This window comes from Schistocerca cancellata, chromosome 3 (genome assembly GCF_023864275.1).
Source record: "Schistocerca cancellata isolate TAMUIC-IGC-003103 chromosome 3, iqSchCanc2.1, whole genome shotgun sequence".
Classification (NCBI taxonomy): Eukaryota; Metazoa; Arthropoda; class Insecta; order Orthoptera; family Acrididae; genus Schistocerca; species Schistocerca cancellata.
Window position 1 is genome coordinate 583,048,532 of NC_064628.1, and position 16,818 is coordinate 583,065,349.

At 39.9% G+C, this 16,818-nt stretch overlaps 1 pseudogene; it reads right to left on the reverse strand.

Annotated features, from left to right (window-relative positions):
• Positions 1 to 3,696: 3,696 nt before the first annotated feature.
• Positions 3,697 to 3,814, reverse strand: LOC126177303 (5S ribosomal RNA; annotated as a pseudogene).
• Between the last annotated feature and the right edge of the window lie 13,004 nt (positions 3,815 to 16,818).

A 16,818-nucleotide genomic window follows, 5' to 3' on the forward strand; every position in this document is an offset into this window, starting at 1 on the left:
ACCTGTATTTCTGTATTTCCCTAAACATTTTTGTACTTCCTTTTTTCATAGATCAGCTGAAATATATCTTCTGATACCCATGGTTTCTTCGTGGTTACCTTCTTTGTACCTACGTAAAAACTTCTGTGACTGTCCTTTTTAGAGACGTCCATTCCTCTTCAACTGTACTTACTACTGAGCGATTCCTTATTGCTGTATATATATAGCCTTATCCTTAGAGAACTTCAAGTGTATCACGTCATTCCTTAATACTTCTGTGTCCCACTTCTTTGCGCATTGATTCTTACTGACTAATTTCTTAAAGTTCTGCCTACTCTTCATTACTACTATATTGACATCTAAGTGTAAACTTGCTCCTGGGTACGCCTCACAATCCAGTATCTGATTTCGGAAACTCTGTCTGACAATGATGTAATCTAACTGAAATCTTCCCGTATCACCCGGCCTTTTCCAAGCATACCTTCTCCTTTAATGATTCTTGAACAGAGTATTCGCTATTAATAGCTGAAATTTATTACAGAACTCTCTCATTCCTCGTTCCAAGCCCACATTCTGCTGTAACCTTTTCCTCTATTCCTTCCCCTACAACTGCATTCCAGTCCCCCTTGACTATTAGATTTTCATCTCCCTTTACGTACTGTATTACCCTTTGAATATCCTCATACAGTTTCTTTATCTCTTCATTTTCAGCTTGCGACGTCGGCATGTATACATGAACTATCGTTGTCGATTCTGATAAGAACAACACCATTACTACACTGTTCACAGTAGCTCACTCTCTATCCTACCTTCCCATTCATAACGAATCCTACCCCCGTTATACCATTTTCTGCTGCTGTTGATATTACCCTATACTCATGTGATCAGAAATCCTTGTCTTCTTTCCATTTCACTTCACTGACCCCTAGATTGAGCCCTTGCGTTTCCCTTTTCATATTTTCTAGCTTCCCTACCACGTTCAAGCTTCTGACATTCTACGCCCCGGCTCGTAGAAGTTATCCTTTCGTTGGTTATTCAGTCTTTCTCTCATTTTCACCTTCCCCTTGGCAGTCCCCTATGTTGTTGTTGTTGTGGTCTTCAGTCCTGAGACTGGTTTGATGCAGCTCTCCACGCTACTCTATCCTGTGCAAACTTCTTCATCTCCCAGTACCTACTGCAACCTACATCCTTCTGAATCTGCTTAGTGTATTCATCTCTTGGTCTCCCTCTACGATTTTTACCCTCCACGTTGCACTCCAATACTAAACTGGTGATCCCTTGATGCCTCAGAACATGTCCTACCAACCGATCCCTTCTTATAGTCAAGTTGTGCCACAAACTTCTCTTCTCCCCAATCCTATTCAATACTTCCTCATTAGTTATGTGATCTACCCATCTAATCTTCAGCGTTCTTCTGTAGCACCACATTTCGAAAGCTTCTATTCTCTTCTTGTCCAAACTGTAAATAGCTTTTCGCTCCCTGTATTTTACCCCTGCCACCTTCAGAATTTGAAAGAGAGTATTCCAGACAACATTGTCAAAAGCTTTCTCTAAGTCTACAAATGCTAGGAAAGTAGGTTTGCCTTTCCTTAATCTAGCTTCTAAGATAAGTCTTAAGGTTAGTATTGCCTCACGTGTTCCGATATTTCTATGGAATCCAAACTGATCTTCCCCGAGATCGGCTTCTACTAGCTTTTCCATTCGTCTGTTAAGAATTCGCGTTAGTATTTTGCAGCCGTGAATTATTAAACTGATAGTTCGGTAATTTTCACATCTGTCAACACCTGCTTTCTTTTGGATTGGAATTATTATATTCTTCTTGAAGTCTGAGGGTATTTCGCCTGTCTCATACATCTTGCTCACCAGATGGTAGAGGTTTGTCAGGACTGGCTCTCCCAAGGCCGTCAGTAGTTCTAATGGAATGTTGTCTACTCTCGGAGCTTTGTTTCGACTCAGGTCTTTCAGTGCTCTGTCAAACTCTTCACGTAGTATCATATCTCCCATTTCATCTTCATCTACATCCTCTTCCATTTCCGTAATATTGTCCTCAAGTACATCGCTCCCCTATAGGAGCTCCGAAAGAGGGACTTTTCCGGAATCTTTTGCCAACAGAGAGATCATCATGACACTTTTTCAATTACAGGCCACATCCTGTGGATACACATGATGTGTCTTTAATGCAATGGTTTCCGTTGCCTTCTGCTTCCTCATGCCATTGATCATTGCTGATTCTTCCGCGTTTAGGGGCAGTTTTCCACCCCAAGGACAAGAGAGTGCCCTGAACCTCTGTCCGCTCTTCCGTCTTCTTTGACAATGAGGTTGGCAAAAATGAGTGTGACTTCTTAGCCGGGAAGTCTTCGACCGAAAATGTTGATTATTAATGAGAATTAAAGCGATGGCGGGTTTCGAACCCGGGACCGAGGACGTTTTGATTACTAATCAAATACGTCTTATGCATAAAGTACAGGACTGATACCATATTATTTTTTTCTGGGCAGATTCTATTCCACAAACGAAGTTTTATCCAAAAAGTCTCAATGTATATAGTGTTTTTAAGTCTATTCATCAAACGTCTAGGGGAAATAAAACACTCCGTGGGGAACAACTTTTAGAGGGAAAATGTTTACTGACGTTTCCCAGCGTCGCTAGGCGTCCTTTAGTATTCGCTGGCCCTGGGACGACGACATTTCACCGAACTGGGAGGGTCTACTAACCATCCTGCATACTACCTAACCTACTAAATTGATAAAGTGATTTTCAACAAGAAAACCTAAAGAATGAATGCCGGTAATCAGATATTTATAGGCGTATGATGAACATTAATTTTTCTGGGTCCACCCCCTTTCACATGGATCACATGACTGCACTGTAGGCAACACACATGGTACACACAACCTGCCGAGTACCTACGTCCTGAGGCCTCTCAGGGATATAAGCAATAAAAAAATTGTTTTTCCAGGAAGTTTCAGCAAACATATTGCCTCTAACAAATGTTGTTCTTTACGACATTATCTGTCAGCCCTGGAATTTTATGCAAAGGCTTTGACAGACCCTGTATAGTGTGAAGCAATGTGAGGAACATGTTGTTGACTAAATTATTTATATTCTTATATATTCACACATCTCTCCTCTACGTGTAGCTGATGCAGAGATAAATACATGGTTTTCTAAATTTAGTCGCAACTGCAGAATCTTTCTGACATTAGCTCCATTAGTTTTGAAGATATTAGCTACTGGCAGCTAATGAAAATCTGTGTCGGACCGGGTCTTGAACCTCGATTTTCCCGCTTGTCGTGAGCAGTGTCTTAATCACTTCGGCTATCCGAGTGCGCTTCCAGGCCAGACCTAAGCATCCATATGCCATACTGTCTACGACCAGACTTCCAAAAAGCAGTATATACTGGGTCGAGTCCCAGTCTGGCACAAGTTTTCGTATGTCGCCAACAGATAATGTCTCCATACCTAATGCAGCTGCTGTCAGAAAGATTCCGCAACTGCGAATACTCTCCTTCGTCCGAACAGGCCTTGGAAGGCCCAACGGTACCGACCGGCCGCCGTGTCATCCTCAGCCCAAAGGCGTCATTGGATGCGGGTCTGGAGGGGCATGTGATGAGCACACCGCCCTCCCAGCCGTATGTCAGTTTACGAGACCGGAGCCGCTACTTCTCAATCAAGTAAGTCCTCAGTTTGCCTCAAAAGGGCTGACTGCACCACGCTTGCCAACAGCGCTCGGCAGACCGGATGGTAACCCACCCAAGTGCTAGCCCAGCCCGGCAGCGCTTAACTTCGGTGATCTGACGGGAACCGGTGCTACCACTGCGGCAAGGCCGTTGGCGCAATTGCGAATAAATTTCATAAATTTAGTACAGTTGCGTGATCGCCACCAATGTCTGTTTCTTCAGACTTTGTTAAAAACATTGAACGTATAGATCTGAATAACGACTGTTGGTTTTGTACATTATCCATACTGAGTATAGTTTAAATTCGGCTTCTCACATCCATCAAGACACATTCCAGATCGGTGTCTGTCCAAAATAAACAACAGACAAGTAGTTAAAGTACGAATATTATCAGTTTTGCTAAGATTTGCGGACAGATCACATTCGCGACCTCGCCGAGGGAGGTTGCAATGTGGTTAGCACACTGGACTCGCATTCGGGAGGACGACGGTTCAAACCCGCGTCCAAGTTTGACCTGATTTAGGTTTCCCATGGTATCCCTAGACTACTTGAGGCAAATGTCGGGATGGTTCCTTTGAAAGGACACGACCGCCTTCCTTCCCTAATCCGATGGGATCGATGACCTCGCTGTTTGGTCCACTCCCCAGACTCAACCAACCGACCGACCAACCATTCGCGACCTCACTCCACTTACACCAGTGGTTACATTGCTAAACCTGCATTTCAAATTCGCATCCAGCAATGCAGGTTTCAGTTTTCCAAGGTTTTCATAACCACAGCGAATGCCAGGAGGGTCCCCATGAAAACGCTGCGCCCGATTTCCTTTTTCTACCTGATCAGTCTCATCTTACACACCTTGTTGATGATGAGACATTAGCTTTTAATGACTAATGTCTAATCTTCGTTTCTTTCTTTATCATATACACACCGTGCATAGCTGGAGAAATAAGCGTGCACACTGTTTTGCACCCACCTAAAAGTTGAATAAAACATTGCAATAAGATTTTCATTCTGGTGCGGAGTGTGCGATGATACGAAACTTCCTGGCAGATTAAAACGGTGTGTCATGCCGAGACTCGAACTCGGGGTCTTGCCTTTCGCGGGCAAGTGCTTCACGGATTGAGCGACCCGAGCACGAGCCACGCGACGTCCTCACAGATTTGCTGCAGTGCCTCGTCTCCTACCTTAAAAAAGACACTACAACTCTCCCGCGAAACTTGCAAGACTGGCAGTCCTGGAAGAAAGGATATTGCGTATACATGGCATAGTCACAGTCTGGGGGGTGCTTCCACAACGAGATTTTCACTCTGCAGTGGACTGTGCCCTGATATGAAACTTCCTATCCCTAATTTAAGTCTCGGTCTGGCACACAGCTTTAACCTGCCAGAGTTTGGATAAGACAATGATTCGCTCCATGACACTACTGTATGTCCCGAAAATGTTCAGTGTAGCCTGATACGTACCTTCATCCTGCTCTATTCGGTGCTCCGTTTATAGTCTGTTCAATGATGCTATAACAATACATCTTAAGTGCAACTAGGCCTCGCTTTTATCTTGACCACCCAAAGTAACTTTTTGTCTAGAAACAAAATAACAATGTGTCAAGAAAATGATGATTAGCTACCTGGGGATATTAACTAGTATGAGCATGATTGGCCGGCCGCGGTGGCCAAGCGGTTCTAGGTCGCAGGTTCGAATCCTGCCTCGGGCATGGATGTGTGTGATGTCCTTCGATTAGTTAGGTTTAAGTAGTTCTAAGTTCTAGGGGACTGATGACCTCGGATGTTAAGTCCCATAGTGCTCAGAGCCATTTTTTTTTTAGTATGATTGTCATTCTTGCAACTTAGTTCGTTACGAAGATACGAACAGCAGTAGCTACGTCTTTTTTATGTAGCGCTCGACGGTTTTTCTTCGATAGTCCGCTTCCTCTTTTCAAGACCTCTTTATCCACATATCACGTATTCCTGTAAATACAAGAAACGCGGAGCTTTAATACCGTGTAGTAGTACTGTAATCCACTGTTGATACGAAACAGTGCAGAACACTCAAAGGTGTTCAAAGAATTTATCGCTACTTCTCTTGTTGCTTTCTGAGGTGAATTACAAGCAAGAACGACACGTTCTGCACCTGTCTAGGCCATCGTGGGTGTTCACTGGACCAACTGTACACATTCTTTGTATTTACCTTTCCTTTGTCTGAGAAGGAACATTTATCAACAGAAAGAATATCGGAGAAGAAGTTCTGGTTGGCGAGAATTTGTGCAGGATTGTGGAAATCATTCCCTTTCAATTCTTGCGGCAAGTATACATTATAAGAATGGAACAAATGACGTGTTAGAACGTGACGTACGATGGTCCCAGGAATGCCAATCTCCTGGTCAACCTGTCATGTGCTGGCGTGTGGATTCATTGGAACAGAAGCGATAAAAGTAATTTCGGCAGCTTCGTCTGTGGGAATTCAAGATGACTGCCTTGTCTTGAGCTGAAACTTTCCGTTTCCTGAAGCGTCACAATACGACGAGGAAACATCCGTCGGGAAAGTGGGTTCTTGTCAGGATATGGATCCCTGTAGAGTTCCTCTGCCTGAGTATCATAACGCCTACCTTCAAGCGCAATATAATAAAAGTAATGATGCTGCATTTTTAATGATGGACTGCCATTACTGTTAACATCAAATCGTTTAAAAATGCTACAGTACTGTACTATGTGTACTCTTGTTATTGCGATTATTGTTCTGCTAACTTACATTTTCCACACATGAGTGCCATTTCTACCCAGTCTTACTCGGTGTACATTGTACTCTCACAAACCTTCAACTGTAGCCGGTTGACTCAATGACCGGTGTGAATCTTATGTTATTAGCATACCAGTGTAGCACAGATAGGTATCTTTTCCATAAACAAGAGATGTGCGAACATAGTAAAGCAGGAAATGTAAATGAATTCTGAATACATTAACTGATTGCTTTTCTATAAATGGACAGTAGTTTAAAATTTGTAAAGTTCTGTACAAGGCGGGATGCAGTTTCACAATACCAGAACACAGGAAAAGGCAATGTGTAAAACAGAATGTTTGATGTTTATGGGTGCAAACTTTAATATGAGTGCTCCATATTAAAGACCTCATTTCGTTCTCAAGTTCAGCAACTTGTTACCTGATTCTGACTTTTGATTTTGGTGACCAAAAGTCAGAAAGCTAATTTATGTAGAATACTTCTGTTAATACCTTTGAGGAAAAATATTGTGTGGCCATTTTACACTTAAACAAGCGTCACTCACTGAATAAAAACCTTCAGTAAATAATAAATATGGCATACATTGTAAATCTCCTTCAGACAACTACTTGCACAGCTGCGTGCACTAAAAACTGTAAAATAATGCATTTAAACCATTATATAGTTTGTGGTGAATAACCATTCATTATTTGACAGAAAAATCATAGCATTCACATGGATGTATAAAAATGGCATCTGCTGTTCTCAACATGATCTGATTCTGCTACAGGAAGCGACAAATTATGCAGCGAATAAGGTGGTCCACCACACCGTTATTGAATTAAAATTATTGAACATATATATCTCTCTCTCTTTCTGTGTGTGTGTGTGTGTGTGTGTGTGTGTGTGTGTGTGTGTATGTATCTCGGTAGGTGGGTGGATGGGCGTTCATAGTACGTACATATAACTGACAACTACTCACTTAAATTATAAGTATGGTTGTGTTCTTTGGTAGTAAGCTACACCAGTTTTTATGAACAACACAGACATTAAACATGACTGAAATAGCAAACTGTGTCGTTTCTAAAATATGTACAACAGTCGCAGACCTCACCCTAATCCGAGTAATAAGGATAAATTTAAGTACAAATACACCAATTTTGGATAATCAGATAACTCGTTCACATCTTAGCGAGGGATTATAAACGTGATCCAGGGAAAATGAAAATAGCTAACTAACGGTAGTGACGATAACTAACAGATGGAGAACTTGTACTTGACTCAAACGTCGGTCCTGGAGGAAGACTGATACTTCATACAATTTGGTCTTGACTTTTCTCTTTGCCACTACCTCCCTCGATAAGCCTTTACCTCCTCAACAGTTTACCACTATACATTGTTGTCTGTTTTTCTCTTCCTTCGTCTTATCTTTCTAAGGTCAGTGAATACATTGTCCAGCCATTTTGGTCTTTGTCATCTCTTTCTTCTGGTGGAATACAACTTCCTTTCATTATTGTTTTTGGCATTCTGTCCCCTGTCATCACCGCCATATGTTCTAACAGGCTTAGTCTCTGACATATAATAAATCTTAATACATCTTATCCTTGCTTAAGCTGTTGAATTTCATAGTAGTATCTTACTCTCCAACCCTCTGCCTCTCTCAAAGACCCATAAGTTTTTCTTCGGCGGTACTTTATATCCGCTACGGTCATTCTCCACATTTCTGACCCAACCCTAACTGGCTGTGCAGAGGAATAATGTACTCTGTTTTACACAACATAAGCTGGTAAAGATGATTAAGCTTTAACTCCGCGTCCACGACAATGTCATTAGAGACGTAGCACTAATTCGGGTGGGATAAACCTGAGGAAGAAAATCGACTCGGCCCTTTTCGTATTAACGACCACTTTTCGCGTTAATCCATTTGGGGAAATAACAGAAAACTTAAATCCTGATGGCTGGAAAGGGAATTGAAACATGCTCCTCCAGAATGCGAGTCCAATATGTTAACAATTCGATATCACCTGCCTGTGACAAAGGCATGTGAAACGTTGAATTTTCTATGTAAGTCTGCTTCTCTAATAGTTACTACTGGTGCATAAATAACTGTGTAATGAATTGAATGAATGTGACATGCAAGGACAAAAAGAACTGTTCGCCGTCGTGAGGCAGTACTGTGTGCTAATTGAGCTCATAATGGAAAACACGTAAATACCAGAGGCTCGGAATGCTCTGCTGAATACTGCCTGCTTCAAGGCAAACACTTTGGGTGCGGACCAAAAAGCTGGCAGCCAACTGATTACTGTCACTCAGTATTACAGGTACAGCCACGCTCATCTACCATTATGTTCTTATTATTTGTATTTATTAATGCACTAAAGAATAAAGATTGGATTTCACTGTAGTTAGAAATACAAAATACAGTGAAATTGTACCAGGGGAGAAAACAAATGCAAAAGACTAATGATAAAAAAGATTGTTTTGGGTCGATAAAAATGTAATACAAACAGTGAAATAAACAGTAAGCAGCGAAAAAGAAGAAAGTAGAAAACAATAGCTTACCATTTAGTTTCTGAACGTGAAAAAATAAAGAAGAAAACTATAAACAGCAAAATAAATAGTAGGTAGGGAGGAGAAAGAGACAAGATAATGAGATAGTACTGAACTTCTGAATACAACAGAACAAAGAAGAAAACTACATAGCTTAGCCATAGAGGAAGATCAATAACAGTACAACAGCTCGAGAAATCACATCAACTGAAAGTTAAGGCAAGAGAAAAATTTCCTGAGAATGCCTGTATGATACTGAGGAAGAAATATATTACATTCGGTGATGAAACCAAAACTGCAAGGAGATGACAACATTACATAGAGAAACCACACAGTGGCAAGAAACTGTCTGACAGCGTTATACAAGCAGATTAGGTAGTACTGGTAAGTCCATCTTGAAAGAGGGATTCGAACTGGTGAACCTATCATGAGAAGAATGCGAACTACCCCTATAAAAAGTCAGAAGGAACAAAGAGCCAGTTATGTACAATATTACAGCCGAACTTCTAAAGTTGGTTGAATAGACTTACGTGAAACATGTGTGACTGAAATATTATAATTCACATCGCTAAAAGGAGAAACTTTACAAAAATGAGAAAATTACGGAAGATTAGTAGTGCGTGCATCTGAAACATCACTGTTCTAAAACGAATGGAATATTAAGTCCGGGCTGGACTTCCAGGAGAGCAGTTTAGCAAATGAACACTAGAGAATTTAACAACATAAACAGTTGCGATTTTGTCATATGATGGCTTGGTTGGAGACCGTGGCTGTTACTTGAAGGCAAATGTTGATGGTATTGTTTAAATTTGTGGCTGGTTGCTATCTCAATACCATCGACATAAATAGTTTCCGGAGATATAAATAAAGTTCCCGATGATGTAAAATGGGGAAAAAGAAAATACAAATAGACTGATTAGAGTCTTTACGACAACAAGAAGTCTGTCATCGATGGACGAGTAACACAAGACGAGGCACACATAGGATAATAATTAGTGCGACAAGAGTGTGCATTACTATCAATTATTTTGAATGCACGCAGAGAAGACATTTCTAAAGTCTACTTAAAGACAAGCAGAAGACCTAATAAAAAGTGGGTGAGTGGTACAAGAAAACATACATTAACTACATAGTTCTTACAGCAGAAGAACATATAGAATGCAAAAGTCAAGGGGAAGCCTATACGCTCCAGTGGGTATCAAATGGCTGATAAAGACGATGATTATAACAGCACATGGCAAAACGATATTTATGCTGAATACATCCGGAAAGAGACAGATTTATTTTTCAAAAAATGTTCAAATGTGTGTGAAATCTTATAGGACTTAACTGCTAAGGTCATCAGTCCCTAAGCTTACACACTATTTAACCTAAACTATCCTAAGTACAAACACACACACACATGCCCGAGGGAGGACTCGAACCTCCGCCGGGATCAGCCGCACAGTCCATGACTGCAGTGCCTCTGACCGCTCGGCTACTCCCGCGCGGCAGATTTATTTTTCAGCTTTGGGTCATATTACCGACAGACAGCCTTAAAATAAGTTAAAACAGAACAGGACCATAACATATGTAAAATTTCGAGAAAAGTAAAATTAGTTTCAAGACACAAAGGAAGTAAAGACATTATTGCCAATAGGTATTGATGTATATGAATGGGGAAAGTTGAAAATTTGTGCTGGACCAGGATTCGAATCTGGGTCTCCTTTTTACTAATCAGATGCGCTGACCACTACACCATCTGGACGCAGTGGTCCCCACAACTGCATAGACTACCTCAGAACACCTCCCGTCACACCCAACTTCAACTTATCCTACACACTACTGATGTAGTGTGCTCACTAGCTTCATTACTCGCGGAATCTCGCCGATTTCCATAAGAGTTCGAGCTAGGTGTTCAAATTTTCAACTTGCCCCATTTGATAGGTAACTCAATGCCCACTGGCAACTAATGCCTTTAATTCCTTTTTTGTCGCAATTCATAGTGGCTGCAGGATCAAAACGCTATCTGTTCTTTCGGACATGTCCAAAAGAACAGACACTACATTTATATAAAATTAGTTTATGTCACCAGATAATTATAGGGCTGAAAAAAAGGTTGATAGGGCAAGTTAAAAATTTGTTCTGGAAAAGGATTCGAATTTGGGTCTTGTGCTTACTAAGCAGAAGACTTGAAAAATTCTGAAGTGATAGGTGTTATGTGTCTCTCTGAATGCTAACCGCAGGGATGGAGAAGTAAAATATCAGGGATTACAGACTAGCATCATTTTCGCGAAACAAGATGTGTTGCAAAATATGTAAAAGTTGAGCACAAAGTCAAAATATTAATACAAGCGGTTTCTGTGTAGATCTGAACCTAGATGCATGTGCTTGTAAGCTGTTAATGCAGACTGCTTCTCTTATAATTGTGACTGTCTACAGATCCCAACAGGTAACTTTCAACTGTTTATGAAAAATCTAGATGCAGTATTGAGCTGCCTGTGGGACGAGAAGAAACAGTTAGTAGTTTGTGGAGATTTCAGTCTAGATATCTTAAAATTTATAGACAGAAAAAATGAACTGGAATCATTATTTAGGTACGGTATTCCATTTAACTTCAGTAGTTCATTTTAAAGAGTGTGTGCAGCAAGGTAGTGGGACCGCAGTGATAACATTTTTATAGACAGAGCTCAATTTGAAACAATTATTGTGTACCTAATAGTTAATGAATTATCTGATGGAAATTTCGTATGGCGAGGGCTTCCCGTCGGGTAGACCGCTCACCTGGCGCAAGTCATTTTAGTTGACGCTGCTTTGGTGACTTGCATGTCGATGGGGATGACATGATGAATGATGAATGATGAAGACAACACAACACCCAGTCCCTGAGCGGAGAAAATCTCCGACCCATCCGGGAATCGAACCCGGGCCCCGTGGCAAGGCAGTCTGCAGCGCTGACCACTCAGATACCGAGGTGAACAATTATCTGATCATGATGCATAAGTAATGGAGATAAACCGTACACCTTGCACCCCTGAGGCAGGTTCATACAATACAGTGAGGCTTGCAAATGAGAACACGATACGACATTTTAAAAGTAATTTAAAAGAGATGCTGTGGGATGCGGTATACATAGAAACAGATGCTCATATCAGATGCAATTTATTCCATAGAAAATTTGTGTCCATATTTGAAAGCAGATTTCTTAAAAAGTAATCCAGAATTTTCATTAAAAAACAACAACTAAGCTGTTGTTGTTGTTGTTGTTGTGGTCTTCAGTCCTGAGACTGGTTTGATGCAGCTCTCCATGCTACTCTATCCTGTGCAAGCTTCTTCATCTCCCAGTATCTACTGCAACCTACATCCTTCTGAATCTGCTTAGTGTATTCATCTCTTGGTCTCCCTCTACGATTTTTACCCTCCACGCTGCCCTCCAATACTAAATTGGTCATCCCTTGATGCCTCAGTACATGTCCTACCAACCGATCCCTTCTTCTAGTCAAGTTGTGTCACAAACTTCTCTTCTCCCCAATCCTATTCAATACCTCCTCATTAGTTACGTGATCTACCCACCTTATCTTCAGCATTCTTCTGTAGCACCACATTTTGAAAGCTTCTATTCTCTTCTTGTCCAAACTAGTTATCGTCCATATTTCACTTCCATACATGGCTACACTCCATACAAATACTTTCAGAAACAACTTCCTGACACTTAAATCTATACTCGATGTTAACAAATGCACAACTAAGCTATAGAAAACAAAGTGAAGTAATATCTTATGTAAGAGGAAGAGGGAAATTTATATAAAAGCCAGAATAACACAACATACAGCATTACTTTCACATTACAAAAGATATTGTTATGTTTGCGAAAAAGGCATTTAAATGTCCAGAAGTACACACATCCAGATAGGGATTAACAATTCAGGTAATAAGTTTAAAATTATATGGTATATTGTCAAATGGGAACAGGACTGTGAGCCAGTGAACAACAAACCATAACAATTAAAATAAATAATTTTGTTGTGACTGACAATTCGTAGATCAATGGTTCATTTGAAGTAGCAAGAGAATCTACTAAAAATATCATTCCGCAAAACTTTAAGCAGCTAAAAGTAGCACCAACATCCCTTACTGCAATTAATAGAGTTATAAAAATTCTGAAAAACAAAGGATCATGCAGTATTGATGGAATTTAAAACAGAATTCTGAAAAGTTGTTCTAACTGAAGATACAATGCCCTTAGTAACATCTGTGGCACTGGGAATTTTCCAAGACAGGTTAAAATATGAAATTGTTAAGCTTATTTATAAGAAAGATGACAAAAAGACTTAAATAATTATCATCTAATTTCCTTACTGACATTTGTATTCAAAATATTCGAAAAAGTAATGAACTCTCGAGTAGTCTCACATTTAAGTAGAAAACAATTTACCTAGCATATCGCAGTTTGGATTCCAGAAGGGTAACTCGACTGAAAATGCAACTTTACCATTAGCCCACCAAGCATTACAAGCCTTAAATAATAGACCGAGCGAGGTGGCGCAGTGGTTAGACACTGGACTCGCATTCGGGAGGACGACGGTTCAATCCCGCGTCCGGCCATCCTGATTTAGGTTTTCCGTGATTTCCCTAAATCACTCCAGGCCAATGCCGGGATGGTTCCTCTGAAAGGGCACAGCCGACTTCCTTCCCCATCCTTCCCTAATCCGATGAGACCGATGATCACGCTGTCTGGTCTCCTTCCCCAAACCAACCAACCAACCTTAAATAATAAAATAACACCAGTTAGTAATTGTTTGTGGTCTTTCCAAGGCATTTGGTTAAGTAGACGAAACTTAAATTTTGTGGAATCGATGGCTTTGAAAGCATCTTGTTTGAATCATACTTAACAAATAGAATGAATAAAAATTTTGCTGAATAGTTTTGACAATGTTGGAAAGGTAGAAAACTTTACTGAGCAGGGAGACATCACAAAGTGTATACCACAGGGTTCAACTTTGGGTACACTCCTATTACTTGTATATTTGATAGACCTGCCACTTGACATTCAACAAGCATAATTGCTACTTGTTGCAGACAGTACTAATTTTATAACAAATCCCATCAGAGAGAAAACAACAGAAGAGATTGTTAAAGATATTTTACAAAGTATTATTAAGTGTTTCTTTGGAAGTGGATTATCCCTAAATTATGAGAAAACACACTATATTCAGTACTGTACAACAAGTAGAGTCATGTCAGCAATTGATGTAGTGCATGAACAGGAGACAGTAAATAGGATAAAATGCTCCATATTTTTGGACATACACACACTAATGGAAACTTGAAGTTGAAGAAGCTTATTACTGAGAGGCTCAAACAATTAAGCTCAGATAATTTTGCTCTTTGTGCAACTGCTAGTCATGAAAACAAATGCACCAAGATTCTGACATATTTTGCATATGTTCACTCAGTAATGCCTGTGGTAGCTCATCACTTAGAAAAGAAGTACTGATTGCATAAAAACGAGCAGTAAGAATAATGTATGGTTTTCACCAAGGTCGTCATCTGGGTACTTCTACAAAGAGCTGTGCATTTTAACTGCGCCGTCATAATATACATATTCGCTACTGAAATTCGTTATAAATAATCCAACACAATCTGAGAAGAATGGTGACATCCATAACTAGAGGAAAAAATTAATTGTAGTAGACATTATTAAGCTGTCAGTGGCCCAGAAAGGAGTTCAATATGAAGCAATAAGAAATTTTGATCATTTGCCCAAACCGTAAAATGTCTGGCAGGTACCAAAACAAGTTTTAAATCTAACATAAACAATGGCTTCAGTAGCCAAAGACTATGGTCAGCCGTGTGTGAGTTGCGATTGCTTGAGTGTGAGTGTCCATGTTGTCTGTTTCCAGCGAAGACTTAGTTGGTTGTAAACTCACTGTCTGATAATCTTTTTGCTACGCCTATCTGCGACTCAGCATCTTCTCTATATGGTGAGTAGCAACTATCCTTTTCGTAATATTGTTACATTCTAAACTCATTTCTCCTGGACAATTCTCTCTATTCCATGGAGGAATTTCCGTTTAAAAATTGGTAACCATGTAAAAAAAAAGAAAAAAGGAAAATAACGAACAAGTTTTTTGGCATGAGTAGGATTAAAAATAGTGTGTTCATTAATGTTAACAATAGTCATGTAAACATATACACTGATTCGTTCTACACCATTTCGACAAAAGAGTCATTCAGATTATCTACGTATCGTGTAACCAGCTAACTAGTCGTTTTGTTGGAAGTGGAGATCATGAAGCTATGTTAAGTTGAATGGATAAAATTACGGTCGAGAAACCCAAAATGAAAATTTAGAACCAAAGCAGAGATGCCGGTATGTGATAAAACAGGGTAAGCTCCAGAACAAGTATATGCAGTTGACGAGCTACATAAACTATTTTATTTAAGAAGCAATATTGCGGGAGACGGAAAGAAATGAGACCAAGTAATAAGTAGAATTCCGAATTAAAAGTTTAACAAAAAGACGAGCTTGACCTCCAAAAGTAACAGCCCAGAAACCGAGATAAGATGTACGAAGCTTTGTTTTGGTGTGTTGCATTTTATGAGTGTGAGACGTGTGTACTGTCCAAAGTAGAAAGCATAAGTGATAGGGAGAGCAACAGGAGGAAGATCATAACTGAGGAGCATAAATGAAACTATGAAAGATGTCAAATATATGGCTTACACAGCAATGAAGAAGGAAGCACAAAGACGTGGAATTTAATGTGTTGCTAACCACACTGCCTCTAAACCAGTCCTACAACTGAGTACTGTAGGCAAGAAGGAATACAGTCTATTAGTTTGACGTAAAAAATCTGGTAACTGAATACTGCAGCCGTGCTTGAGTGAATAAAAAGAAAAAACTTACATTACCTTTTCGGAACTTTCACTGCTTTGCATAAACCCTGAGCAGTATGAAAGGTATTGCAATCTTCACAAATGTCAAGAACGTAGAACTATAATTGCACTGCAGCCGCTCATGTTACGAATCATCATCGAGGGCAGTTGTTATCAATATCGAATTTTTCTCTCAGTTCATTGCATTGTTAATGTGTACACTAACGGAAACTGTCATCACACTTTCAGCAACATATGCTTCCTAAACTAAAAAACAGCAGCCGCGAAAAAACGATTACGTTTTTTTTTTTTTTAGTTTCTGTATTTCTGGATAATTCACTGAGCATACGATAGCCGCTTCCTCATGCAGCTGAGGGAATGCTCTATCCCTGATGATCTCGACTTCTAAAATTCTAAAACCAAGGCAAAGGTTGCTGTTTTTGACGAAAGGGATTAATATTGGTGCCACGATTTATTCATCACACCAACATAATTAGGTCCAGTCTCATAAATAGTTTAATTTATGATGACAGCAGTTTGGAATCTTCTGTTTCTGTAAACAATGGCTCTTCATTAGTGTTATGATATAGCACTGGAGGTCAGCGACTAATTTTATTGACGAATATCTTCCAAGCACAGGACTGCACGCTGAACGAAGCGTAACACAACAGACACTCATCCCTAAATGTAAATTTGGCGACAGGTCAGTTGTTTACAATTTTCGACGTTGGTTAAATTTTCGACGACTGTTCAAGATAAGTATCTGTTCAGAGAACAAAAAGCTTCAAGTTACAGAAGACTACAGATTTCGTTTTTTGCAGCGTTTACTTACACGCGACCAAAAAACATCTGAATGGTTAAAGAGCATGAACCTGGTACAGCCACAGTCCGTTAGCATCATGATCACCGACGAGACAGGCAACTCTCCGCAGAAAATGTAAAAAGAAATTCGTAAAATACCAAATTAGAATAAAATCAATGTTCTTATAGGATGCAATGAATGAAACGTAATTTACATTTACAAGTCACGTTTAGTTCTTGT